Source organism: Pinus tabuliformis, chromosome 5_1 (genome assembly GCF_031772625.1).
Source record: "Pinus tabuliformis cultivar Carrire ecotype Pingquan chromosome 5_1, CPIR1, whole genome shotgun sequence".
In the NCBI taxonomy this organism is placed as follows: domain Eukaryota; kingdom Viridiplantae; phylum Streptophyta; class Pinopsida; order Pinales; family Pinaceae; genus Pinus; species Pinus tabuliformis.
Window position 1 is genome coordinate 606,491,894 of NC_142305.1, and position 20,672 is coordinate 606,512,565.

The following is a 20,672-nucleotide window of genomic DNA, read 5'->3' on the forward strand; positions in this document are numbered from 1 at the left end:
GTTCAGGGGGAGCATATACTTCTAATAATGCATTGTTGGCATTATCTTAGAAGATCTTGGTACAAATTCACAGTTGTTTTTGATTCAAGTGGAACAGGTTCAGGGGGAGATCATGGTTGCTGGTCTGGATGGTGATTGACATATAATGTTGATGATAGTTGCTGATGACTATCTTGGTTTTGTTTCAGATATTTGGTCTCTATGTCATGTATATTCTTTAATATCAAGGTCATGAAACGACCTATTTTGTTTCCCCACTATGCATGGGATGGATGATGTAATGTTCTTGTTTTGGCATGTATAAACAATTGGTATATCCCCACTTGGTTAGGTGGATGAGTCAAATTTGGTATATCCCCACTTGGTTGGGAGATGGATGTATGTATGAGTCATTGGTGATAGAGAAGGTCATTTTTGATGTAAGCATAGAGTCATATTATTCTTTTAGAACATCTTTTTGCAGACCTTGCTTGCGCTTAGGGGGAGCATGGACTCGATCGTAGGAGCTCAATCAACACACTTCAACATATCAGAGAATTCAACATGCACTGAAGGGGAGCATAACCCTTTGCCCTTGATGACAAAGGGGGAGAGTGACTTGGGGTTGCCATCAAGTCCAAAGGGGGATATTGTTGGCATTATGACACAAGTGTTTTCCTTGATGGCAAATCACTCAGATGACAGATCATGGTTCAGACTCTCAGGATGAAGGAAGAGAGGTATACGCAGGTTCCTCATTGATCAAGCTGCGTGTACACATGGGTTAGCAGACCAAAAGGTGCGTATAACGTACACACGCACTTTCACAAAAGGAAATACGTGTACATATTGAAAAACTTAGTTTTGGTCCGTGGTATTTGGTCCATGGTATTTTGATCCATGGTATTGGTCCAAGGTATCTTGTCTAAAGTGTTGACCCCAAGTATTTGGTCCAAGGTATTGGTTTTAAGTGGTTTTGGTCCATGGTATTGAGTAATGCCTAAGACTATAAAAGGAGGAGAAGATCATTAGGCAAAGATACTCAAGGATTGAATATCTAATGAAGAGCAAGATCTAGAATACAGGTTATTGGGTTATGGTGCATAGCTGGATCTGAATCAAGGATGAACCTTAACGCTTGATGAAGGATAAGATCTAATGATGGGTCAAGATATTAAGGCTTGAAGTGAAGTATCTTTGTGTGATTTCGATATTTTATATGAACAGCTGGCGCACGTTGTAGACTGTAAATATGATGATCTGGGTATAACTGAAGTCTGGAATTGTTGTAAAGATTAAATCATCATTTATAGATCTGTACGCAGGTTCACTTTAGAAAAGGTGCGTATACACGCTGGTTCTGCATATCAAAACAATGTATACATCTTAAATTTGATTTGCAGATCTGTACGCAGGTTCGCCTTGAGAAAAGTGCGTATGCACGCAGGTTCGACACATTGAAGTAGCATATACCTCATAAAATATGCTTTAGCTACTTCTGGTTGTTGTTGCAGTGTTCTGGGTTCTGGTTACTATTTTCTGGTTACAGCATTCTGAAAAGTGATTGATTGATTCAGTTGTGGTTGGTGCAAAGGAGATTGGTTGATGCAGATGTATTTGATGTTTGAATGATGTTATTGATGGATCCAGTATGAAAATTTATGAAACGTGGTCCCTAGAAGAAAAGAGAAGGTTGTAGCCTTTTGTAGGCTGGCACCTACGTACTAGTAAACATATCAGCTAGTACAAGAGCTAGGGGGTTGTAGCTCCCTTCCAGGAGAAGCTGGAGAATGAGAGAAGGTTGTAGCCTTCTGTAGGTAGAAGCCTGCGTACTGGTATAAGACTGCACCAGTACAAAAATTGTAAAAAGAAGTTTCTTATTAAAAATAAGATAAAGACGATTGCAGCAGGTGGTTTTCACCCACATTGGGTTTCCACCTTATATCTTGTGTTCATGTGTGTGATTGTCTGTTCTGCTTTTACTGCACTTGGTTACTGTTTATATGGTTCTGATGCACTGATTAAAGATCAACATATGATGAATTAACTGAATCATAAGTTTGTAGGATATACACTAGTTGCCTTAAATACAGTTGCGCATACACGCAAGTTCCATTAACTGAAGTAGCGTATATAAATATGTTTATGGAAATGAAATATTATTGACTTGCTAATTCTGATTCACGCCGCCTCTCAATATTATTTCCAACAAAGAGATGATGACTCTCCAATTTAACTAACGTGCAATTATACATTTCAACATTAAGTGTAAATAGTGCACACTCCTATCTAATCTAGGGAAGGGGATGAAATGTCTCATGTAGATCTTTTCTTTCCTTAATGATAATTCCTTTTTTGGGGTGATAAAATTCATGAGAGGAGAGTTTGGTGGTAAATGGTTCACACTCACATCTAATGGGTATGAAATGTCTCATTTATATTTATATTTATATTTAATTTATAATAATAGTAATAATAATAATAATAATAATAAAGAAGTGATTAAGGAGAATTAGGTGGTAGAATGTGAAGTGTTTTTATTAAGGTTTGATTTATAAAAGTATGAAATGTCATATGTATAATATAAAAGGTTATGAAATGTGTAATATAATAATAATAATAATAATGATAATGATAATGGATTAAAGAGAGTTAAAATGTAGAAGATGAAGTGTTTTATTAAGATTTAAGTGATGGATTTGTCTTATAAAGAATAGTTGTTTTGAGTTGTGATAGTCAATAAATTAGGTTGGATGATTACATGTATTGTGTATAAACTATGTTTCACTTTTTGATAATTGTTAAATGTTTATAATTTAAATATTAATAATACAAGTAAATTTTACATTTTTTTATAATAGTAAGGCAAATTTACAATTCAATATAATAGAGATGTTGTTAAGTAGATAGAGCTTAGATATTACTTTAAAAAATTATATAGAATATTTATAACAAATAATAGTAATATATGCTAGTTAAATGTATGTACACCTAGGGGTGACAGATACACATGGGGATGGTTGGGGTCAAGGTAGTGGAGTAAGGGTGGGGTAGTTGATTATAACCTTAAAGAATAATGCAACTTAACCTACGCTTAGGGATTAAAGGATACCTATAATAACCAAGTAAAAGCACTTGATTTATATGAAATGCTTAATATGATGCAAGCAAGGCAAGTCAATACTTTAATCATCATTGGTGCCTCAATGTTTATCATTTGAAAAAGTAAGAACACTAATATCGTACCATTATCCTCTCTCAATAAACTAATAGATCAAATTCAAAGGCTAGCTAGGTAATCTGACATAGGGATCCAATTAGCATTGATCTCTCTGTTAATTAGAAACTTAATGATATTCACCACCTAGTAGTTAAGTATAAGTGACATTTGTGCTTAATCTTAGAACCTAGATCAATAAAACTTGTTACCCCCTCGTACACAACCATACTTGAGTGGAGGCAAAGATCAATGTTGTTGGGAGTAGCTTGGAGTTTTTTAGTGGGATAATTTGGGCCCTAGCACCTATGTGAAAATTTTCGATGGGGATCTCTATGGAAATTTCCTTACGGGGAATTTATATGGAAAGTTATGGTGTACACCTACTATGAAGAATTCTGATGGTGGTTCTTGGTGGGGAATTGGGTGGTGTTTTTTTTTTTTTTTTTTTTCTTCTGGGTAGTGACAATGTCACCTAGGGTTTGAGTTCTTTATTTAATGTTGCAAGTGGAGGTGAAACTTACAGTGAGGAGTAGCTCATTGCTTGGTATTTTTCAAGTGGGTATGAAAGGGAATGTGATATCATGTCCTTGCAACCTAACATTGTCCAAACAAATTGTGAGGATTTTGGTTTGATATAATGAAGACCAATTATAATTCCCTCATGGAGGGTGATAATCCACATACTAATATGATTTTCATGACGACGGAAATATTTAAATAGGGGAAGCAGGTTTCCCCCACTTGGTAGCCTGCATGGCCACCCTGCCACTAGGAAACCCATCTCAACCAAGGCAAATATTTCATAGCATTACATGCGAGGGTCCTAATGCTTGGGATGGTACATCGACACACATGGCAACTCACTCGCCAATTTGGGGAGACGATTATGGCTCTTCAAGGGCAAGAATAGAGTTATAATTTTATGAAGTTGGAGGAAGCTCACCGTGATACAGAAAATTGGAAATTGATAAACACAACCACACTTAAACCATTGAGACCACTCTCCAACTAGAACAATTTTAGGCTAACAAACTAGGTAGTCAGGAAGCATGCAAACTCTAACATTAATGCTCGTGGTCCATCTCAGTGATTTGAGGTTTTCAATGGTCATTTTGTCTTCTTGCCTATGCAATTTTACTTTACTCAAGCTTGACCTCTAATTTCTTTTTCCTGGAAATTCATTTCAAGACTGGAAACATTTTTTATTATCATTGTTTACTCCCACTTGGTATTTGGATTTTGGATTTCAATCCCCTTCTTACGTCTTCATTTTCAGAGGGTATATTAATAAAATTTCTCTCTAAAGTAGACTTGTCTCCCTCCCGAGCTTCGAAAATCTCTTGTCATTTTTGCAGTTCCCCCCTATTTCCATTCCTTCCTCTCTTAGGTGCCATCCACCACACAACCTGTTCTATCCCTGCTCTATTTTCTAGTTTCTAACTTGTGCTTCAATTGTGGTGCATCATTGTCTTGTTAGTCCCTCAAGGCATGGGTGTAATGGTAGGGCTATATCGCCTCCTTCTCTTGCCTTTAACCTAGCCTCCACGCATAAAAATCGTGTTCAAACCTATGCTAGGGCCTTCATTGTGTGGTATAGGTGCATTATCCCCAAAGTGGTGCAAAGAGCTATTGTAGATATTGAATACCAGTTTAGGAAAGCTCGCAAATTCATCCTTGATTCTCACGTGGAGAGGGAAACCAAATAATGGATCCCTGATGTTGGAAATTCAGCTAGGGCTAGGGCATCAACCTACATGTAGACAATTAATCTTTATTAGCATGTCAAAAATCTGATGGGAAATGTTCTTACTAACAGAGCAGACACTCAATAGGAGCCCATTATTTGTATGGCTGAACTCATGAATAAAATGGATATTGTCAATGGAAAAATCAATATATTATTTAGGCATATCATCGGTACCAAACCACTAGCATCAAATACCAGTGTTGATCCCTAACAATCTGATTTGACGCACAACCTTGTAGCATGAAAGCACTCAGAGCTCATACTCTTAAGATATTATTTTACCTATCAACATATGCACCATGGTCTATGTAATACTCTTTCTTTGTCTATGGTTTATGTATTATGGTCAACAAGTTAGAAATAGTGGGGGCAACTTGAAACTCTTAAGTCTACATTATTGGTTTGGTTTCCCAAATGACATACCAGTAGAGGCTATTTTTGATGCAATTTTGTGTTCCACGAATTAATATAACAACCATGATCTTACAAAAAAATATGATGAACAATTGCAATTTCTCTTCTTAATGAAAACATGAATACTTAATTTGAAGCTATGAAGGTCAAAATTGAAAATTTGGAATTGAAAACTGTAATGCATGATACTTAGATAGAAAGGTTGATGCTATGCACAAATATTGAATATATCATAAGAAACCAAAAGTACACACCATGCGCACAAATGTGAGCATGGCACAAAACTCCAAGATAGATAAGAGAGATTAATTACACAATAAATCCTTAAAGATTATAAGAAACTCTTCCAAATATCTTAATAGATTCATATATCCAAATCACATGTCATTAATAATAATTATATGATCTCTGTGTATGTTTATTTTACACATTAAACATGTACCCCCTTCATTATTATGCCATCCCTATTACACATGCATTACATTATATGTACATTTAGCCCCATAGAAACCCACCTCAAGGTCACATCGTGGTACCCTCCTTCAAAATCTTTCTCCTCAAAACTTTGTAATTAAGGTTGTTACATGTGATGAAACCAAATAGTAGGATTTTCTTTATATTCTTGCTTTATTCTTTCCATTGATGATTATCCATCCATCCAAAATCAAAATTTTCATTTTTAATCCTTGATGGCTAGTTGTTGCATAATTTTCTTTCCTTAGATTCCATGTATTGTTCTTGTGACTTCTCTAATTTGTAGTAGTTGTTGTATTTGATAATATTTTGTTGAATAACGGTTTTGTGATTCCTTTTTCCATTAATATTGATGAGTATCCCATCTTCTTCCTTAATAATGTTGATATCAATCTTCTCGTCTTCCTTGAAATGTTTCTTGGTAATGATGGTGTCGATGTGGATTTTCACATTTGATCGTTTTCCTTCATTCCACACACCCAATTCATCTGTCTTCTTTTCAGAGTTAATGGCATCCTCTATTCTCTTTGCTTGGTCTTTGATTAATCTAACCGTGGGGATAATACTATCATATTTTACATGTACATCCTTTATATGGAGTTCAACTTCTTCAAGTATATTATAGTTACCTTTTTGAATATTGTCTTCTTTCTCCTTTTTAAACTACAATGTGACCCCATCTATCAATTATGATGCCCTTCTTTAATTTTGGATTGCCTTTCTGATTTTACCTCATATCTATTCAAGAACTCAACCTTCTTGTAATTTTCCTCTTCAAGTATTTTAACAATATATTCATCCATGATCCTTTTTTTTTCTTGATTTTCATAGTGTTTATTTTCAATTATTCTCTTGACTCATCCTTTTCCCACTTCCCTTTTCTCTTCTTTTTCTGTTTTAATTTTGAACCTCCTTAATGAGTGCTTCATTAAGGTCTCGTATCTTATATAGTTGATCACCCTTGTTCTTGATCTCTTATTTTTCTTATTTTAACTCATCTTGAATTGTATACATTGCCTCCATCTTTGTATCCTTAATCCATTTATTTGAGAAGAGTTGTTCAAAATTTCCCCATGTGGATTACAATTTAGTATCATCATTAAATATTTACCTCCATTTTGAGGTTACACAAAAAAAATAACTTACTCCAAAAGGATTCATATCATATTCGTTTACCATCCTCAACCATTCTTTGAGATTGATTTCATCTTTATCTTCATCTTCACTAAATTTAGATATTTCCATTGATTCTTTATTGAGGTCTAATCCAAACCCTCAACTTACAATTTCAATATATTAACAATATTGATCAAAAATAGTTATGATCCTTTTCCACTTGTATTATTCTATGTTTTCTCTTTCAATAATATTTTGAATTGCCTCAATTAGAGATCCTAATCGAAAGTTATGATAGTATTAAGTTAACATAACTTTTAAAACCCTATTCTGGAGTCTGTCTTTCTGGGAGACCTTTCTTCTAGTGCATCTTTTCAATTTTGATCATTTTGTGCTACAACTCCAACTTGCGGTACTCTGATATGTCTTCTCTACAATTTTACTGGGATGACCAAAATTTGATGTGGCAAATGAACGTTATGGTAACTTTTCCAAAACATGTTGATTTTTATACCCTTCCATAGAGCGACCTTGTATAGCATGCCACATTTCCAATTCCTCAAATATTATTCTAAAATGTTTATCTAAGGTACTTCAATATGTGTCCTCAAACCCTTGAAAATTTGAGAGTCTAAAACTTTTCTAGGAAAAGGTCACAACTAACCTACCAAGATGACTTGTTTAAAGTTGATTTCAAGACCAATCACAATTTCTAAATTCCACAAGGTAAATCTTCAAGTTTATGATGAATTAGATCATGAAATTTGACTACAAATACCTTACTATTTTTCCTCAATCTCCTCAAAATTATGTTGTCTAAATTTTTCGGGGAAAAAATTTATATAGGAAATTTAAATATATCTCGATTGAAGAAGAAAAATGCATAGGATCATACCAAATGTTATGCACAAATACTAAACATATCATAAGAAACTAGAAGTCAACATATTGATTATACTGCCTCAAAACATGGTGTGCCTCATAATATGTAAACTTCTTCAAGATCCCCTTAATTTTCATTAATATGGATTTTATATGCATGTATTTAGGAAGAGTCTTCTTGACTAAACTTTCGATAATTATTATGGAGTCTCCATTTAAATAATGGCTTGCACACCATCTACAATTTCTCATGGATTTAAGGAAGGTGAACATACCCTGAGTGACACATAATTAAAAATACTCCCCCTCTTCATTGCAACAATCAATTCCACGCACTCCCAAAGGGAGCTTCAATAATTCATAAACTATTTTTTTTTTTGGTCAGGGAAGAAATTTTCGAGAGCTCTGCTGAGGAACCTGCATGCACACTGTGCAGCCGACCGAATCTGCTCGATCTCGGCCTCCCTGCGCCTTGCATGCAGTGGCTGGCTATCATTAGCTTGACTGCGCGTCCTGCACATCTTGGAGCGTCCCTGCGCGCGCACTGTGCAACCGATCGGATCTGCTCGACCTGAACCCTGCACTCTGCATGCAGTGGTTGGCCGATCCATGGATTCTGCCCGGTTCTGACCCTCCATCTCCTGGGATTCGATTCAATGGAGGGGTTGGGCTCTCCTTAAATGCTTCCCCCGCCTCCCTCTCCTAGATTGCCAGCTGAGGCCTTCTCCCAGCTCTTGGCTGGCCTCCCAAAGAAGAGAACATCAGATGCAGCGAAGTTTGTCAAAAAATTAGATGAAATCCTGGTGATTTCTCTTCCTCCAGAAACCCCGATCCAAGTCGCACTGTCGTTAGCTGAGCGGGCTCTCATCGGCCAGTTTACAGGACTATGGCCATCTCCAAAATCCACCGAGAGCTGGGTCAATAGAAATTGGGCGCCGCTAATCAAAGAAAATGTCACCTCATATTTTCTGGGGAGAGGATTTTTCCTTTTCGAATTCACATCAAAAGAAGACAAGGAGCCGATCTTCCAAAATGGCCCCTACTTCATGGGTCCTCAGGGATTGTATCTAAACAACTAGACCCCGGACTTTGATCCGACAGTTGACGTGCCCAAAGTAGTCTCGGTATGGGTCAGGCTCCCAAATCTCCCGGTGCACTATTGGAACTGGGACTCACTGAGACATATTGGAAACGCCCTGGGGAAATTCATAGACCAAGCTAACAAAAAAGCTCAATATGACTGTGCCAGGATCTGTGTAGAGGTAGATCTGGAGGAGGGATTACCTGAGGCCATTACTTTAAAGGTCGGAAGTTGGACGCACCTTCAGAAACTGGATTAGGAACAACTGCCCTTCAAATGCCGGAAATGTCATGTCTATGGACACTTCGCCAGAGATTGCCCTTCCAACAATGAGACGGTGCAAGGGAAGGAGGACGGATGGAACCAAGTCAAGAGATCCAAAGTTCACCCTAAGAATCATAAACTGGGAGGCTCTTCCGGCAAAGGGACTCACCAGGCTACTTCTCACCAGATACCAACCAAGACTGTGTTTGAAAACAAATTTGACCCTCTAAGTTCGCAAACAGAGGGCACCCAGGAGATCGATCTTCAAAAAGAGACAGAAATGGCTCAGGAGACCGAAGTCCACAAATCAGCTCCTCCAGAAAAAGGTACCCCCTCAGCCTCCCCCAAAGGAGCCAACACTGTAGATCCCAACGACAAGAACCTAGTAGAGGAGGAAGAAGAACATGAATCTGAAGAATCATAAGAGGAAGGGGAAATAGGTGAGTCCCAAACCTCAGTAAGAAGATCTACAAGAGGACGGAAAACAGACAAAGAAAAAAGGGAGTAGGAGACATACAGAGAAAAACTTCAGGGCAGCCAACCAACCTTGGAAAAACTGCTGGCACCAAAGTGAAAGATGTTGAAATGCCAGATCCAAGGCTCCAATGGAGCCCATCAGAAACATAAATAATGAAGTTCATCTCCTGGAACTGTAGAGGTATGGGGAGCAAAGCTAAAGAAGAAGCTATCAGAAATTTAATCAGAACAAAAACCCCAGACATTCTTCTTGTCTAGGAGACAAAGCCGGAAGACACTGTCTTCATCCATTCAAGTAAGAAAATTTGGTATAAAAGTGAAGCAAGAGCAATCTTTGCCTGGGGAGCCTCGGGAGGAATTGGCACTGTATGGAACATGAGTAAATTTGCAGTCCTATTTGAGGCTAGAAATACCCACTGGTTACTGCTGAAAATGCAGAACTTAGCCACCAAGGAAATTTTTTGTCTTTTTAATGTCTACTCTCCAATTATTGTGGGGGAAAAAAAGAATTGTTGGGATTCCATAAGACAACAAGCAGATTTGGCAAACATGGAGAATATCATAATAGCCGGAGATCTCAATCTCACTCTCCATTCTTCCGAAAAAAGGGGAGGCAGCATAGTACGAGATCCAGCAAGGGAATGGGCGGAGGACATCTTGCAGGATTGGGACATGCTGGATATCAAACCCTCTTCCGGTAAGTACTCTTGGTCTAATAAAAGATTAGGCCCAGGCCATATCGCTGCCAGGCTAGATAGATTCTTTATTCAAAGCTCCTTCTTGCTGCTAGGCCTAGAACCAAGAATGCACATTCTTCCTAACAACATTTCGGACCATAAGCCCATTAAACTTGAGCTTCTTGCTCATCTTGATCTGGGCCCTATCCCTTTTCGCTTCAGCCCGCTTTGGATTAAGGAGCCAGGCTTCATGCAAATTGTCAAGGACAGTTGGAACCAGGTGGTCAAAGGCTCGCCTTTCTATATATGGGAAGAAAATCTCAGAAGGATAAAAGGAGCTCTCAAAAGATGGGAAAAAACTCTGTCTAATCTGGCTACAGACAGAAAATCCTCGAAAATTTTGCTGGATTCCCATCAAAAGATCATGGAGAAGGACACTATTACTAAGGAGGTGATTGAACAGGAATCTCATTTGCAGTAGCGTTACTACAAGGCTTGCCTAGCTGAAGAAGAATACTGGAGATTGAAATCCCGTAATCTCTGGCTCAAAGCTGGGGATAGGAACACTGCCTTTTTTCACAAACAAACCCAGGTTAGGAAATGCTTTAACTCTATTTCAGAGATCAAAGTAGAGAATGGAATTCATAAAGATTTTGATTATATAAAGAAAACAACCTTTTTACACTTCCAAAGCTTGTACAGTGAGGACAAGGAACCGAATCAAAATTTAAATCTGCTAGATGTTGTACCCTCTGTAATAACTCAACAAACAAAGGAATCTCTTGAGGCCAAAATCACCAAAGAGGAAGTGGAAAAAGCCCTATTTGATATGGATCCGGATAAGGCCCCGGGGCCAGATGGCTTCTCAGCTAGATTTCTCCAAGTCTGCTGGCCGATTATAGAAAAGGACTTGCTCAGAATGGTGAAAAAATCTCAGAATACCCAGAAGATAGGAGGCAGCACAAATTCTGCCTTCTTAGCCCTTATCCCCAAGGAAAAAGGTGCCAACACCTTCAGCAGATTTCGCCCGATTTCCCTTTGTAACATTGGATACAAATTAATTACCAGAATAATTGCAAACAGATTGAAGCCCATTCTTCCCAAAATAATCCCTGAGAACCAAGGAGGCTTCATCCAAGGAAGGTAGATTGTGGATAACTACTTTCTCGTCCAAGAGGCAATTCACTCAAGTCTTCTCCGAAAAGAGCAAGGTATGGCAATCAAACTCGATTTAGCCAATGCATTTGATAGAGTAAATCATAGTTTTCTGTTAAATGTTATGAGAAAATTTGGGTTTGGAGATAAGTTCATTAAATGGATCCGGGCATGCATCTCGGAGCCTTGGATCGCCCCATTAGTGAATGGAAGAGCCACTGACTTCTTCAAAGCTTCGAGAGGACTTAGACAGGGGTGTCCTCTATCCCCTCTGCTATTTGTCATTCAAGCTTCCGTCCTCAGTTTCCTGTTAAACAAAAGAATGCAAGATCAAGAAATTAACTGATTGTGCATCTCAAGAGGGGCAAAAAAAATAAATCATGTACTATTTGCGGACGACACGCTGCTACTGGGACCTGCCACTCTCTCCTCTGCATCAAAATTCAAAGTGGTTTTGGATGACCTCAGTAAGGCTACAGGCAGTGCTGTAAATAAGAGCAAATGCCATATATACAGCTGGAACATTACCCCAAGGGCGTTGTATGATATTTCAAGATGTTTGGGCTTCGTAGCCTCTTCCTCCTGGTCTTCGTTTAAAATACTTGGGATTACCTGTTCATCACAAAAAACTAACAAGCAAAGACTGGCTACCACAGTTGGAAAAATTCAAATAAAAAATTCAAGCCTGGGGCTACACTTGGTTAAACACTGCTGGAAAGTCAGTTTTGATTAAATCAGTGCTACACAGTCTCCCATTATTCCAATTCACTGGCCTCCTTGCTCCGGCAATCATCATCAAAAAAATGGAAGAACACATCAGGAGATTCTTCTGGAAGGGAGGAAAAAATAATGAAAAAAAATTCCTCTTATTAGCTGGGAAATCATAACCAAGCCATTGTGGGAGGGGGGTTTAAAGTTCAAAAAACTTTGCCAACAGAACATGGCAATGGTAGCAAAGATCCTTTGGAAAATCACTTCACCCAACCCGGGATGGGCTCAAGATGCACTTTGGAAGAAATACTTCAGGGGTCCCCGCACCAGGTGTTTGGAAAATGTCATCCATATGCCCATTTGGACTTTCCTGAAGTTTCACGCTAAAGCGGCCCAGTTAATAACCGCGCACTCATTCTGGATTCCAGGTAACGGTAAAAAGGTTAAAATCTGGAGCGATCGAATCATGAATAAAGAGCCAGTCGAATGCAGAGTCACCCTCAACTCGCTACGCAGCTGGATGGACCTCAACTCGTTGCGCACGTTGTGGGACATCTCACAGTGGCACAACGGTTCCTGGGCAGGTTGGAAACATTTCGACGTGCCTGAGCATCTGGTAAAAGACTAGGACACGCTTCTGGACTGTCTGCATGGTATGGCGCCCATTAACAGGAGAATAAGAGACCAGAAAGGATGGGGCACGAGTGTCAAAGGTTATACAGTCGCCCGGGGGTATAACAAACTTAACGAGCTTCCATACGCCCCTCCCGATCCAGCTCCATGGCGAGGCGTATGGTGCATTCCCTCTCTGCCTAAGATTGACTTCTTTGCCTGGCAGCTCTGCCACACCAAAATTCTCACCTACGACATTCTTCAGAAAAAAGGATTTTATGGGCCCTCCATCTGCCCACTGTGCAGAGAAAACGCTGAGTCAGCTGTTCATTTGTTCCTTGAGTGTATCTTCTCCAAGCAGGTTTGGTCCTCTCTCATTCCAAATCCAAATCTCAAGCTCCCTGGCACCATGGCAGGCCTCTTTTCTACCTGGGCACTCAATTACCCCGGCCCAGCCCCTAAAAATCAGGTCATCAGAATAGCGTGGGCAATTCTCCCTAAGATCATAAGTTGGCAGATATGGCTTGAGCGCAACAGAAGAACCTTCAGGGATACAAAGCACAACCACAGGATTTTAGAAAATAAAATCAAATGTCAAATTAAGGAGTGCTTGGCGGATACTAAAGATGACTCTAATCTGAGTCAACAGGACATTGCTTGGGCATCGACTCTTGGCCTTCAATTCCGGCCAACAGTAAAAAACACCCCAATTATCAAAGAATGGCAGATAAGGAAGTCTGAAAATGATATGCAAGGCTGGATCAAAATGCAAGAAAGACACTCCCTCTTTTTCGACGGGGCAGCAAAGAGTAATCCGGGCAAAGCGGGAGCAGGAGGAATCGTTCTAAATCCATTAGGAGAAAAATTCCATTCCTTTTCCTGGGGTCTCGGATATGCTTCCAGCATTCAAGCGGAGGCCTTAGCCCTCCTTCAAGGTCTCCAGAGCCTCAAAGAATTAAACATAAAAGAAGCCAACGTTATAGGAGACTCCCAGATCATCATCAACGCAATGGCTACCAATTCCCCAGCTTTGGATCTCAAGCTAGCAAGAATGATAACCAGCATCAAAGGCTTGGAAAGTTATTTTCAGAACTTGAGATATTATCATGTGCTGAGAATCCATAATAAAGAGACGGACAGTGAAGCCAATAAAGTTGTCCTCCTCCCTGCCGGAACTAAGATGAAGGATGGAAAAGAAACTTTGGAACCCATTCCATAATCTGATCGCTGCCATGTTCTATTGCTGGTTATTAAATAAATTTGTCTGCATCTTCAAGTGGGGGAAAATTACTGATATGGATTTCATGGACTCTTTAGCAATTAAGAACTTTGCAAGTTTGAGTTGAATTCTTAGTCATTGCAGAGAGTAGCAACAGGGCAATGAGTTTCCCAATGTAACAATCCTATCGGCATTCAGGCCAAGATGAATACAAACAACCCATAACTGTTACTGTTAAAAAAAACAATCAATTCCACGTACTAATAATCCCTAGGATGGTGCTGCCAATGCCAATAAGCTCCACAGGTAGTGTACCAGGAAACCGTGCGTATTCAAAATTCACTTTGGTATACCAAAACTAGTTGACAAAAGGAAATGTTGACCTTGGTATTTGCATAATGGACGAGCTTCGCCATGAAACTACCCATCATAATGGTTTTAGAAGATCATTTGCATACCTTGAATTGTGGAGCAAGATAGATGAGGATGCCACATCAACCACTTACTTCCCCACCTCTTGAAATCTTTCCCTACACGCCATGAGTTCCACTTTGTTTCCAATTGGAATTCATAAATTATATGATTTTTAAATATAGTTTTGGATGCCATAAGATTATGGGATGGCTTAATACATATCATTACTATTTTTTTTTTTTTTTATCACACCTAGGGCCAAAGAGAAACTTGTATTATCCATGGAGTTAACATTTTGATTATACTACCTCAAAACATAGTGTGCCTCATAATATGTAAACTTCTTTAGGATCCCCCTGATTTTCATTAATATTGCTTTTAGATGCATGTCATTAGGAAGATTATTCTTAAGTAAAATTTGAATAATGATTATGGAGTCTCCAAAGATTGAAATTCTAGTGATATTTCATTCTTGAGCTAACAATAAGCCTTGAAGGAGAGCATATGCTTTTGCTTCATTGTTCGATCAAAGTTGTAAGCCCCAGGAAAAGGTTAATTCTCTAAATTCATCGGGGCAAAGAATAACCCACCTGTGCTTGCCACTCTTGGGTTTTTTTTTTGATGCAAGATTGAAACAAAGGATATGAAAAGACTCATAGCAGATCCACTAATTCAATTGAGCCTTGGATCCATGTAGTTGCCAATAAATATATGGAACACATTTATTTTTGGAGGGAACTAAAGATATAGAGTGGGGCTAAGAAAAATGAAACATCCAATCATATTCATTTCCATCTAAAACTTTCCCCAGAAGGGAGGAATCAAATCTTGTCTTCTAATATTCCACCATCAGAGGGAAAGCACTCAGGTCCACATCCTAGGCTTGATAATTTCTATTTTCGAAACTGTACCTATTTCTATCAAGCTAGATTTTCCAACATATGAATTTTGGAAGGGAAACCTGTAACTGCCCCTCCCGCATTTACCCACTTTTACAAGATCTCTCGGGTAAATGTGAGTGGAGTGCTACTATGACATGACCTGATCTTCAAGTTCCAATTATGGAAGTGGGGCCTACAATCAATAACTTATAGTCAACCCTCAGGGACTACAGAACACTCAAGAACCTGCAAACCACCCCATGTGATCAATCCCCTAAGCTGGAACCTTTTTCACATAGTTTACTCCCCAATCGAACCTGTTAAAGGCCATTTTGTGACATTTGGTCAATAGGCCTACAAACTGGATCAATCAACATCCATGAACACCTTGTCATCATCTCTACACAAAGCTCTAAGAATGATTCTCTCAAATCTCTAAGTTTATGACCTTGAATGCTTCATTCTAGTGTTTTTAAGGCCCAATGCACCCCGACCCTTTAGGTACCTACGTTCAGCAATCGGTTGCTAAGTTATGCACCTGCTATGATCAAAGAAATTTTTCCCTTTCCAGGGGTGCAGGTTCCTAAGTTATGCACCTGCTCTAATAAGAGAAAGTTTTCCCTTGCCAGGGGTGCGCTGATTATGGAAATTCAAGAAAAATAAAAAGAATCTCGAAGCTTCCTCTTCCAGAAGCTTCCAAGAGTTGTTCCAACCATTTACCTTGGATAAGAAATTTGAATCCTATCTCATCCTACCTTGGAGTTTTCAGCTCTTATCCATTGAGATCATCCTCCCATCAAGAGTGGATCTCAAGCCTAGATTAGTAAATGGATAAGAATTCATAAACTACAATCATCTCCTATATATTTACTGCCATCCATAAGACAGAGGTTGGTTTTTGGAGACTAATCTTATCCTTATGCTGTTGCTTTGATCATAAGATATTTATCATTCCCATGCATTAGGGTGGATTTGAGGTGTACATTGTGGCAAGAAAGGACAATTCAACTTTGCAAGATCTCTACAAGATCAACTTCCACTTTTGGTTGTAAACTCTCTCCCTTTCATATTAATACAAAGAGTATATCATTTTCCTACATGTGTTATGTTATGTTTATATACATGTGTTTCAACGCTATGCTGATCCATTGAATAAAGTGATTTGATACTGCTACATAGTTGTCGTAGACCTTTGGCTTGTGTTTTTTGTTTGTGCAGGTTCTAATTTTAGCGATCGAAGATACAGTTGGAGCTTACAATCCAAGAGGAGAGAAGAGCAAGCAACAGATCAAAAGTAAGCATATTTCCATTCTCCAATTCTTCTAAGGAACACTTTACAATCTTTAATTTTTGTTGTTCTAGACTAGGGCACTAGGTCTAGGGAAGATACTTTTATCCGCAGTCGTAGATTCCGTATAACAAATTGGCGACTCCACTAGGGATCAATTCATTTCCTTAATGGTTTCCTTAATTTTTTCCCTTTTGTTACACCTCTTGAACAGACCTCCAGTGTCTCACTCAGCTTAAATTGACCCTAGGAATACCTTTCATTGAGTTGCATATGATTTTTTGTGTCAGAAAATCCCTTTTCCTTAATCAACGCACCCCCTGGTCTACTGATAGAGCATTGTAGAGCACCCTGGCCTTCTATGTACCTGTGTTACGGAGCACTGGTAGCCTCTTTACACTTGCGCTGACCCTTGTTTCATGCAAAAAATTGCCTTTTCATGCTTTTCTCTCTGATTGACTTGATTCCAGTTATTCCTCCTTATGTCTTTGAGTGTTTTTAGCCCTCTCAGAAGCCTTCATCTAGTTTGCTTTTGGTTTTGAGTGCCTTTGATAAGAATTTGTTTAGATTTTACTTTCTTCTTTCATTAGGTCATTAACAAACTGATTGCTGGATCATTGGATTGCTTGAAGGAACTGGTGTTTCAGTCATCATTTTGAAAAGTGTTTGTTATCAGTGATTAGGCGAATATCTTAGTTTTGATCTACAAATTAAGTGGAATTGAAAAGAAACATCTTAAGCATTATGCATTGCATCTAGAGTTTTGTGAGTGAAAATTATAATTAGAAATAGTTGCATTAGGGGAATTACTTAACAATCTTGTTTGTTGCATCTTGCATCTTCTTTGTTCTCTTCCCTCCCATATATATAATTTCATTGAAATGAAAAGTTTCATTTTATCATGTTAGTTTCCATTTTAGGATATTTAGGTGAAATTCATAGTGAGCCTTGAAAAATGAAACTTAAATCAAGATAAAATTTAAAATTTACTGAATCAACCTAAGGTGAATTTGTAACATTAACACAAACATCTATAGGTATAAGCCAAAGACGTGTTCCAGTGTCTATAAACATAAGAGCTGCCATTTTTTTCCAGCATTGCATTTCGGGGGTGATATCCCGTTCCATGTACGTAAGTGTATAAGAATATTCTCCACGTACCTCTGGGTATATTGGATGGTGCTCCACGCATGAAAAGTATATGGGAATGCTCTCATTGTACGGTTATGCATTAGACAACACTAACAAGGACTGCACTTCCACGTACTGTTGAGTATATTTTGGAAATCCACCATAGGTTGCTATCCTTGCCATAGGTAACTGAGTCGGTTGTCTTGTACACTGTGATACACCGAACACAACATTCATGGAGATTTCCTACCTGTACGTAAATCCTTGGTTCTCCAAGGTTGTATATTGCAGTTTACAGTTGCTTGATAAACCTTTATGCTTAGTTTACCCTCTTTTATTTATCTTTTGTGTTAATTGTTAAAATTTATTAATCCAACGTGGAAGAACAAAACCCTTTACCAAGTCATTCTTGTAGAATGAAAAATAAGCCTCCTCTTCCACCAGAGTAAACTCCTGGCCATCGTCAGAAGCATAAGAAAATGCAGACTACCGAATCTAGTGCTTCAAGGGTTATTACTTCAGGTCCTCCATATGAGATAAATCCACCAGAATCATCTTTTCATGTGAGTACGGAGCTTGAGATTACCTCTCCATTAGCTGGTGACTCTGACAAAGTCGAAACTAAAGCACCTGAAATCTCTTTCCCTGACGTTACTGAACCTGACTTTCCTCAGTCAAAGACAACTCAACCTAAGGTTATACAACCTGAGGTACCTCAACCATCTACACCTATCACTTTAGAACCTTCTCATTCTCTTCCTCTATCTCAGACACAACCCCAAACTATATATCTTGGACCCGACGGTGAACCCCTTCCACCTGGTCTCGTGAGTATTGAAGAGATTCCACAGGAAGAGCCTCAACCCTCCTCGCCCATTTGAGTAGGGGCTCATTTTTATTAGGCCCATCCTTTTCCATATCCTCATACTCCATTTCAACTTCCTTTGTTTGATTCTTTTCCTTTCAACTCACCTTTGAGTCTCCCTTGGCAATAGTCTTTGGGATTAACCATGATTGAGTCTACTATGGTTTCCCAACCTCTATATGCTACGATGGCTGAGACAACCCAAGTTGAAAACTCATCTATGTTTGTAACAACACCCGAGGCACATTTGTATGGTGTCTTGTCCGTCCTGCCTTGTTATAAATCCTTGTCTGGTACCTTCTCTAGTGTAACATCCAGTCCATGGACCTCTCCCATGACATCTATATCTGGAATTCCGCCCGACACTTCGTTAATGAGTGCTACACAGTATGCTCCTCTTCTTCCATCTACACCTACAGATCAGTAGCAAAATGGACCTTATGTTATTGTACATGATTATTTACAACAACCCAATCCATCTCCTATTGGGAACCCTCATCTTGGGGGGCAGTTGCCTTCGTATTACCCTCCTCTTTCAAATGGGTCAAAATGTGTATGGTATGACAAAGGGAAAACCACAACCGAATCCACCATATGTTAGGATAATGCAAAATGCCACAGGGAAACCATATTCGCCGTATCAAGGCATGCCTCAGATGCCTTATGGTCAACAATTCCAAATTAATTCATTTCAACCTTTGCAAGGTCATCCTAGAGCTAGACAACAGGGTTATGTGTATATTGGTTATCAAAATCCTCCCTATCCTGGGACACATATACCTGTTGCTTAGGCTATCCCAACTTATCCAGGATATCCTCCACCAGACCTTAACATGCAGTTGTCATTCATAGAAACTATTGAATTGATGGATTTGTCCAGCCTCACCAACAATCGCACTACACATTCTCTTTGGTGGTTGGTTATTCTGAATAGGTTGCCTTATGATATTCCTAAATTCAATGGAAATCCTAGAGAAGACCCATCCACACACATAATGTAACACCCCCTCCTCCCAGTTATACCCAAGCAACTAACCAACCAGGGTAAACATGTGATGAGAGAGGTAGATATAAGGGATTCAACCTCCTTGGTGATGTTAAGGAAATGGAATCAACGGAACATATCAAACAAACCCATCCACATCAATAACAACACACTCAAGAGACATTTCAGCCACTCAGACTTCCTGTCCCTGAGTCCCACTGATGTTTTAAGTCTTTTAACCCCTGGTCACTCTCATGCTATAGGAATGACAGTGTCCAGAACCTAAAGTCACTCTCACAAGCCTATGTGCCAGTGTCCCTGGACTCTTTTTAGAAATCCTTTGCTAGCATCCCCGAGATTTGAGAAAATTCTCTAGCTCAGAACCAGGCCTCTGCCCAGAACTTGTTACAACCTCCGGAATCCATCAAATACATGATGAAAATATAAACAAATCAAAATTCAACACCAGGACTGGGCCTGAGCATCCCCAACCGGGACTGATATTTTTTCAAACACTTGGCATCAATGCAACCTACAGGTCTAGGATATAAGACAGAGAATGAATGACTGAAATAACTTATGAAACATAACCATGGGGATCACCACCTTCTCCATTGAATTGTTATAACATCAATTAGGTCTTGCATCCATCCATTTAACAATTACAAGTAAATACATGAAATAACCATGACATGAACCAGTTATATATCCATGCTTATAACCAACATAAAACCATATAAATATCAGAGATATGACCGCCATTAAATCCACATATAAACAAGTGAAAAAGTAAGAGAACTTAGATTTTATTAATCATAGGAAAATCCAACCATGTTTGGGACTTCCATGTACCACCCGACCATAGACATGGCTGAACCAAATCTCTCTTTCAGTGAGTCACCCCTGTGCCATATTCCAAGCATGAATGTGGGATCTCATAGAACAACCAATCCAAGAACAACCAAGGGAATCCATAGGTTGAACCACCTCCACCCTCACCAAACCAAGATCACACCAAACCAATTGCTCCAATTGCAATGAAACCGAACTTGGATTTTCATCTGGAATCCATCACTATCC